This window comes from Nematolebias whitei, chromosome 13, assembly GCF_014905685.2.
Source record: "Nematolebias whitei isolate Nwh7 chromosome 13, NemWhi1, whole genome shotgun sequence".
Classification (NCBI taxonomy): domain Eukaryota; kingdom Metazoa; phylum Chordata; class Actinopteri; order Cyprinodontiformes; family Rivulidae; genus Nematolebias; species Nematolebias whitei.
Window position 1 is genome coordinate 46385743 of NC_056510.1, and position 10035 is coordinate 46395777.

Below are 10035 nucleotides of genomic sequence, written 5' to 3' on the forward strand. Positions count from 1 at the left end.
ACTACTTACTACTTGTACTACTATTCTTACTTTGCGGTTTTTCACTTATCACGAAGCTTCAAGGTACGGATCCCCTGTGATAAACGAGGGGCTACTGTATTGTGTACTTTGCACCGGTCCGTTGTGGTGAAGAGGGAGCTGAGCTGTAAGACAAAGCTCTTTGTTTACCGGTCGGTCTACATTCCTCCCCTCACCTCTGGCCATGAACTCTGGATGGTGGCCAAAAGAAGGAGATCATGGATACAATAGTTTGAAAATAGGGATTGAATGACTACATAATTTTTAAAATCGACATTAACATAATATAACTCGAGAAGAACTCAAGTATTTGATGACATTATAGGATCTCAAGATGAAAAAAATAATAAAAAATAAATCCGCAAAAAACGTAATTTATTATTTCCAAAAAATACCAACAAAACATTGGGAGCATATATTATGCTCCTACCATTTATCATACTACAAATAAGTCACATGAAAAACTAAACTGTTAGTTTTTATTATTAAGCTGCAAAAGTAAAAGAAACATGCAGCACATCAAAAACAAAACTAAAAACAGAGGAGGGGTCGACCACCCTGCACCACCGCCAGCTGTGGTGCACTTTAGATTTAGAGATTAATATTTTTTGCTTTTTGTTTGTGAAACAAGGTCAGAGGAAGCTGGTTCTGGTTCGGTCGATTGGACCCGGTGTTACACCATCTCTCAGCTCTTTCACCCAACATTATTCTGCTTGGAGACTTCAACATTCATATGGATGAAGACAACAACCCCCTTACCAGAGACTTCACATCCTGCCTTGACAGCTGTGGCTTCCAGCAGTTCATTAACTTTCCAACCCACATAAAGGACCACACTTTGGACTTATGCTGCTCTGGACTCTCTCCTCTCAACTGTTCTTCTGATGAACTTCCATTTACTGATCACCTCATGATCTCATTCAGTGTCAATCTTAAATTTTCTTCAGAGAAACCTCAACGCACTCTTTCCTTCTGTAATATTAAGAATATCAACCATGACATTCTTTTGTCTCATATTAATAATACCATCTTCACCTTCAATTCTTTTAACCCAGATGACCTTGTCACATTCTACAATAACAGCCTCACCAACATCCTTAACTCTGTCGCTCCTCTGAAAACCCATTCCGTCTCCTTCTCAAGCTCCTGGTTCACTCCAGAACTCCGTTCTCTGAAATCCAAAGGTTGAAGGTTGGAGCGACTCTATAAGAAATCCGGTCTCTCAATTCACAAGGAACTCTGCGAACCACGTCATCCAGTATAAGACCAGTATTTCTCAAGCCAAATCCAGCTACTTCTCTGACATCATCAGTTCCAATGTTGGCACTTCAAAGACTTTGTTCTCTCTCCTTAACCGTTCAGTCTCATCTCCTAACTCATTACCCTCTCACATGGTTTCCACAGAATTTTGCAACTCTCTGATGTCTTATTTCAATGAAAATATTCTTTCAATTCATAAACACCTTGGACCTAATACTGCCCCCAGCATCTATGTTGAGCTCCCCCCTCCCTCCCTCCCCTTCTCTGTCTTCTCCCTCCCCTCTGCTGATGACATTGCTGACATTATCAGCAAGTCTAAGTCCTCATCCTGTCAGCTCGATCCATTTCCCACAGTTCTTGTTAAATCAAGTCTCCCGTCTCTGCTCCCCATCATCACTAACATCATCCACTCCTCCCTAATCTCTGGCATTGTTCCCACAGCTTTCAAATCTGCGGCCATCACCCCAATCATCAAGAAACCAAGTCTTGACTTTACCAACTTCAGTAATCTTCCTCCAATCTCTAATCTGCCCTTTATTTCCAAAGTTCTTGAAAAAGCCGTTGCTAGTCAACTTCACTCTCACCTATCCAACAATAACATTTATGAAGAGTTTCAATCTGGTTTTCGCCCCCACCATAGCACCGAAACAGCTCTAATAAAAATAACTAATGACCTTCTTCTTGCTGCTGACTCTGCTCTTCTGTCTATCCTCATTTTACTGGATCTAAGTTCTGCCTTGACACAATCTGTCATTCTATCCTCTTCAACAGACTAACCTCCATTGGCATCTCAGGTACTCCGTTAGACTGGTTCAAATCATATCTCTCTGACCGCACTCAATTCATTCAGCTCAAATCCTTTCGTTCCCAGTCTTCCCCCGTCTCCACGGGTGTCCCCCAAGGCTCGGTCCTTGGACCCCTCTTCTTCATCATTTACCTCCTTCCTCTAGGTCACATCTTCTGTAAATTTGGTGTCCATTTTCACTGTTATGCTGATGACACACAGCTCTACTTGTCAACAAAACCAAACTCCACCCACCCTCCATCCTCACCAACTGTCTCAATGAGCTAAATCACTGGTTTTCTAACAACTTCCTATAACTAAACAGTAACAAAACAGAAATCATTCTTGTCGGTACCAAAACTCTCTTTCAAAATCAGAAAATCTTCTCATCCCCCTTAACAACTCTCTGCTATCCCCCTCGCTTCAGGTCAAGAGTCTTGGTGTCATCCTTGACACCACTCTCTCCTTCACTTCACACATCAACAATGTCACTCGGTCTGCCTATTTCCTTCTCAGAAATATTAACCGTCTCCGCCCTTCTCTCACACCCCGCTCCACAGCCATCCTTGTTCACAGTCTTGTGACTTCTCGGATTGACTACCGCAACTCCCTTCTTTATGGCCTCCCCAACAAATCTCTCCAGAAGCTGCAATTGGTCCAGAACTCAGCTGCCCGTGTCATAACTCAAACCTCCTCCTACTATTGAGCATGCATCAGAATACTCCTCCTATAACCACATCACTCCTGTCCTGCAGCAGCTCCACTGGCTCCCGGTTAAATCACGCATCGTCTTCAAAATTCTTCTTCTCACTTTCAAAGCTATCCACAACCTTGCCCCTCCGTACCTATCTGACCTCCTACACATCTCCGTCCCCTCTCGCTCTCTCAGATCCTCCTCTTCACTACACCTCCATGTACCCTCTGCCCGCCTCTCCACCATGGGGAGCAGGGCCTTCACCTGCTCTGCTCCTCATCTCTGGAACTCTCTACCCCCTGACTTAAGAAACACCACCTCTCTTTCTATATTCAAGACTGCTCTGAAAACACATCTCTTTAGACTCGCTTATCCTTAACTTTGCTGTATGTATTTTATATTCTTTATGCATTTTATATTCTGTATGTATTTTATATTCTTTATGTAATTTATTCATGTTGATCTTTGTTCCTACTGTAAAGTGTCCTTGGGTGTCATGAAAGGCGCTTTTTAAATAAAATGATTATTATTATTATTATTATTATATTCTGTGACCTGCAACAGTGCATGCAACACCACCCCCTATGGTCACAATATACGGTGGTCACAGAACATGGTGTAACACCGGTTCACAACAAGCTCCAAACAGTCAGGAAGTTGATTCATTTTCTGTTTCCTTACGGTAGTTGAACCAGAAGATTCATCTTTAGTGAAATATTTCCAGACTATTGATACATTTCTACCTGTTTGTCAAGACTGGACCTGTTCCGCTCCGTCCGTCTGCTGGGAGGAATCCATTTAGTAGCTTCTACTAATAGCCCGGTGCGGATCACGTGACACAATGACATCACTGCGAATACTCTACGTGAAATTCAAAAATTTGATAGATGTCCTAGGACTCGACCTGTCGATTACTCAAGTAGTCTGGTAAAGCTCTACTTGAAATGACTCTGCAGGGTAGCTGGACTCTCCCTTAGAGACAGGGTGAGAAGTTCAGTTATCAAGTCAAGTCAAGTCAAGTCAACTTTATTAATAGAGCACATTTAAAACAGAACCTGTTATCAAAGTGCTTAACAACAACAACGATCAATGAGTAAATTAAAGAGAAAAATATATAAACGTATATATACAATACACTAATAATAATAACTGAAGAATTAATAAAAAGCATTTAAAACATAGGGTCACAGATTAAAAAACACTAGATCAATTTACACTGTGTGAAATGCCTGAGAGAACAGATGTGATTTTAGCAGAGATTTGAAGTGAGGAAGGGAGGTGGCCTGCCTGATGTTGGGGGGCAGGTTGTTCCAGAGTTTGGGGCCCATGACTGAAAAAGCCCGATCTCCTCTGAGCTTCAGTCTTGTTTTTGGAACACCCAAAAGCAGCTGATCGGATGATCTCAGGGCCCGAGAGGGAACGTAAGGTTCCAGAAGCTCAGAGAGGTAAAGGGGTGCGAGGCCATTTAAGCATTTGAAGGTCAACAGACAAATTTTAAAAACTATCCTCGTACGAACTGGGAGCCAGTGAAGGGAGGACAGAACTGGAGTAATATGTTCAGACCTACGAGTTAAGGTTAAAAGCCGAGCTGCAGCATTCTGGATGAGCTGAAGACGTGAAATGGAGGTCTAGCTGATCCCAGCATACAGTGCGTTGCAATAGTCCAATTGGGTCGTGACAAAGGTGTGGACTAGTTTCTCAAAGTCGGGTCTGGACAACACTGGCTTGAGCTTAGCTACCTGTCTTAGTTGGAAGAAGCTTTTCTGCAGAATAGAGTTGATTTGTTTGTCAAACTTGAAGTCAGAGTCTAAAACCATCCCGAGATTTTTACCAGACTGCTTCAGATATGGCTGAAGAGAGTCCAGGTTGACAGGATCAGTGGTGGCAGTTGAGCTAGGGCTAAAGACAATGACTTCGGTCTTCTCATTGTTAAAACTTACGAAATTTGAAGCCATCCAGGCCTTAATGTCGTCCAGACATTTTAACAGAGGTTGAATGGAGCAAACACTTGCTGGTTTCACAGGCAGGTAGATCTTGCAGTCATCAGCATAGCAATGGAATGAAAGACCATGTTTCCTCAGGATGGACCCCAGTGGGAACAAATAAAGTGAGAACAGAAGGGGTCCAAGAATCGAACCCTGTGGGACCCCACATGAAAGAGGTAATGAGGCGGATACATTATTACCAACCTTGACACATAAACTCCTGCCACTCAGGTATGAGTGGAACCATTCTAATGCAGCACCTGTGATCCCAACCCACTGTTCCAGCCGTGATATAAGGATACTGTGGTCAACAGTATCAAAAGCAGCAGTAAGGTCCAGGAGCACAAGTACCACGAATTGACCAGAATCATTTGATATCATAATGTCGTTACAAACCCTTACTAATGCTGTTTCAGTGCTGTGGAGTTGCTTAAAACCAGATTGAAAAAATTCCAAGATTCTGTTCTCATTCAAAAACTTGTTTAATTGAATGAAAACTATTTTCTCCAGGATTTTGTACAAGAAGGGAAGTTTTGAGATTGGTCTGAAATTTGAACAAGTCGAAGGGTCAAGTCCAGGTTTCTTAATTAACGGATGAACTACTGCATGTTTGAAAACATTGGGAACCACACTTGTCACAATACTACTATTTATAATAGTAAGAACAGAGGGTCAAATCGTGGGTAGAACTTGTTTGAAAAACGACGCAGGAATGGGGTCAGCAGGGGAACCGGAGGGTTTCATCTGACCAACGACTTTGTTTAGAAATGGGAGTGAAATAGGTTCAAACTGTTTGAAGACAGCTGAGCAAGGGACAATGACAGAGGGGTCAGTTGTGGACGGGGGATGGATGCCCTAATCAACTCTACTTTATCAGCAAAGTATCTGGTGAAGTTGTTGCAGATGTCAGCAGAGGCCTCCATGCTGGCAGACCGAGGCACGTTTAAAATGGAATTTAGGGTATTAAAAAGAACACGGGGATTATGACTGTTTGAAGCAATGATTTGGGAGAAGTACTTGTTCATTTCAGATTTAACGATGCTCTGATAATCTTTCAAACATGTTTTTAACATAATAAAAGAAACCTGTAATTTGTCCTTTTTCCACTTGCGGTCAGCTCTCCTGAATAGACGTTTGGCCGCTCGAGTGGTCGCGTTCAATCAGGGGTGTGGTGCCCACTTTGGTCGCCTGATTTTTAGCGGGGTCACAAGGTCTAAGATCTTAGAGTAGGTCGCATCATGCCTACTGAGCAGCTCCTGTGTATTAATACAGGTTTCAGGGACTGAAGCAGCATCAGTAAGGAATGCAGAGGAAAAAAGAGCAGCGGTTGAAGAGTTAAATATCCGACAACTCTTGGTTGGAGCGGGGGATTTAGACTCGTGAATAACAGAGGTTTGGAATGAAATGGGTTTGTGATCTGAAACAATAGCATCCCTAATATTAACCACAGATAAACCATGAGACAGAATTAAATCAAGTGTATGGCCCTGTTGATGAGTTGGACCAACAATATTTTGCACAAGGTTGAAAGATTGTAACAGATTTAGAAACTCCTGCACCAAAGGCTTGTCAGGACAGCAAACGTGCACATTAAAGTCTCCCAGAATCAAGACCCTGTCGTAGTTGAGCAGTATTCCAGTCAGAAAGTCAGAAAATTCACTTATGAAGTTTTTGTTGTATGAAGGTGGTCTGTAGATCAGGCAGCACAGTGTTGGGTTGGAGCAGCCCAGCTCAAAATACAGCAGTTCAAAACTCTGAAATGTCACAGCCTGTAGCTGTCTGCAGTTCCAGAGCTTTTTAAAAACTGTTAATAATCCACCACCCATACCAGAAGTCCTTGGAGCATTAAAAAAGGCACAATCCACCGGCAAAAGTTCAGAAAAAACACTTAACTCACCAGGGACGAGTCAGGTCTCTGTAAAAAACATGAAGTCCAGTCCATTGGAGCAGAAATAATCGTTTAAGATGAAAGTTTTATTTGTCAGCGACCTCACATTCAGCAGAGCAATCTTTGTAGGACCAGTAGATGAAGGTAAAGCTGTGCTCCGAGCACAGATCAGCTGTTTCAGATTTCTGGAGTTTGAACAGCGCCTCCAAGCACCAGAGACGCCGCAGCTGTGCGCGTGCCCGCGGTGCGAGCCAGGCTCGACTACGGGGATCAGGCAGGACCCAGCAGGATCAGCGAAGCACCCGGACAGGCGAATATCCAGCAGATGGTCATCAGGAGATGATGTAGCAGAAGGTCCAGAGTTGGTTAAGTTCCATTGGAGACGGCCGAAACCACCGCGGCTGCGCGCGCCCGCTGCGCATACCAGGCCCGGGCACCTGGAGCGAGCTGGAGTTGAGTGGGTCAGCGAAGCATCCGGATGGACAGTTTAACGTCTGATTGTCAGCAGCAGATGATGAAGCAGCAGAGAGCTTGATGCTGGCTTTAATCCTCACGAGACGGCCGGCATGTCTCCCACGGCACCTGGAGCGATGTTTTTGGGCGGGCAGAAACGCCGCGCGCTTCAGGTAAACCGGGACATCATCAAGCAGAGGGGGTGGGGGTCCAGAGCCCCGATCAAAGTGGTCGAACAAAGCGGGGTTTGCAGTAGATAACTGTATATTTAAAAGTTGTTGGCGATCATAAACAAGCAGTGAGTTGATGTCACTGAAGAAAAATGACAAAAACAGAAAAAAAAACAATCAAAACAGACAGAGGTGAACGGCAAGCCACCAGCACCGGTGCCATCTTCCCGGAAGTCTCAGGAGAGACTCAGAGTAGAACCACTGCTCCTCCACATCCAGAGGAGACAGTTGAGGTGGTTCAGACATCTGGTCAGGATGCTCCCTGTGCACCCCCACCTCCCACCCCCACCCTCTCAGTTGGTCTGGGAACACCTTGGAGTCCTCCCAGAAGAACTGGAAGAGGCTGTAGAGAGATGTCTGGACCTCCCTGCTCAAGATGCTGCCCTGAGACCTGAGTCAAGAACAAGAGGAAGATGATGGATGGATGGATGGATGGATGGATGGATGGATGGATGGATGGATGGATGGATGGAGGGCTGGTTGGATGGATAGATGGATGAAAAACTTCAGAATAAATGTAGGTTTTGAATGTTTTGTAACTGTTGTTTTGGATTAGCCAATGATGTAGATGACTGAGAATGTTCATGAAAATCTGACTTTATATTTATAATTCTCCTGTAGAGACCAGGCTTGTATGTAAACAACAGAATATTTATTATTCATGTCACTTCATAGAAATTATTCAAATTACTTTTAAACTCTGAATGCAACGTAGCTCTGATGCGTCATGAGAATGTAACAGAGTGACTGATAAATGGACTCTTCTGCTTCATGTCAGTGACAGACTGAGGTGGTTCATGGTTAATTTGCTGTTATGTTAAATAAAAAATGTTATTTTTGTCGTATCTGTGTCAGAACCGGCCTGGAGGCGATCATGGAGACGTATGCTTTCTGGAGACCTCCAGTAAGAACCCTGACATTTGAAGATTTCACCAACATGCAGAAACAGCAAGGTGCGTACGGTACATGCACATTTTGTGATCTTGAATCTCACGTTCTGTCTTAGTTACTTTAAAAATTGAAGTCATGTTTAAGCAAAGTGTTTTGTGATTTCTTATTTACAAAGCAGAAACAGATGAAAAACAATAGCAGCTTCAAGATTCTCATCACAGGAGAACAACCTGGCCACTCTCTGACTTCCCATAGAATTCATTCAAACTTGTCTGGTCTGTTGGAAAACTGTCTTCATGATAACAACAAAGTCCATGTCTTCATGATGCTGCTGTACTCTTGTTACATGCCTAAATGCTTTCTCTGAATCCCTGAACTACTCTTGTGCGCCCTCACCGTGCAGTCGATCTGATGCATTTAGAGTTCACGGTGGACGGTTCATTTGCGACCGATGTTTGCTCCTTAGTTCTGCAGTTACAGAACAAGTGGAGCTTTAATACGCTCGTCCTGGAGCAGCTTGTGTTCTGTCAGAAGCAACATGTCAGAATGTGTTCTACAAATCGGATTCCAAAAAAGTTGGGACACTAAACAAATTGTGAATACAAACTGAATGCAATGATGTGGAGATGGCAAATGTCAATGTTTTATTCGTAATATAACATAGATGACAGATCAAAAGTTTAATCTGAGTAAATGTAACATTTTAAAGGAAAAATATGTTGATTCAAAATTTCACAGTGTCAACAAATCCCAAAAAGGTTGGGACAAGTAGCAATAAGTGGCTGGAAAAAGGAAATTGAGCTGGAAGACCAATTAACACTAATTAGGTCAATTGACAACGTGATTGGGTATAAAAAGAGCTTCTCAGAGGGTCAGTGTCTCTCAGAAGCCAAGATGGTAAGAGGATCACCAATTCCACCATTGTTGCGCAGAAAGATAGTGCAGCAAAACCAGAATGGTGTTACCCAGCGTAAAATAGCAAAGACTTTTAAGTTATCATCATCAACCGTGCATAACATCATCAAAAGATTCAGAGAATCTGGAACAATCGCTGTGCGTAAGGGTCAAGGCCGTAAAACTCTACTGGATGCTCGTGATCTCCGGGCCCTTAAACATCACTGCACCTCAAACAGGAATGCCACTGTCATGGAAATAACAGAATGGGCTCAGGAATACTTCCAGAAAGCATTGTCAGTGAACACAATCCACCGTGCCATCCTCCGTTGCCAGCTGAAACTCTACAGTGCAAAGAGTAAGCCATTTATAAGCAAGCTCAGACATTTGCACTGGGCCAGGGGTCATTTAAAATGGAGTGTGGCAAAATGGAAGACTGTTCTGTGGTCAGATGAGTCACGATTTGAAGTTCTTTATGGAACACTGGGACGCCATGTCATCAGGACCAGAGAGCACAAGGATAGCCCAAGTTGTTATCAACGCTCCGTTCAGAAGCCTGCATCACTGATGGTATGGGGTTGCATGAGCGCTTGTGGCATGGGCAGCTTGCATGTCTGGAAAGGCACCATTAATGCAGAGAACTATGTTCAGGTTCTAGAACAACATATGCTCCCATCTAGACGTCATCTCTTTCAGGGAAGACCCTGCATTTTTCAACACGATAATGCCAGACCACATTCTGCAGCAATCACAACATCATGGCTACGTAGGAGAAGGATCCGGGTACTGAAATGGCCAGCCTGCAGTCCAGATCTTTCACCTATAGAGAACATTTGGTGCATCATAAAGAGGAAGGTGCAACAAAGAAGGCCCAAGACGATTGAACAGTTGGAGGCCTGTATTAGACATGAATGGGAGAGCATTCCTATTTCTAAACT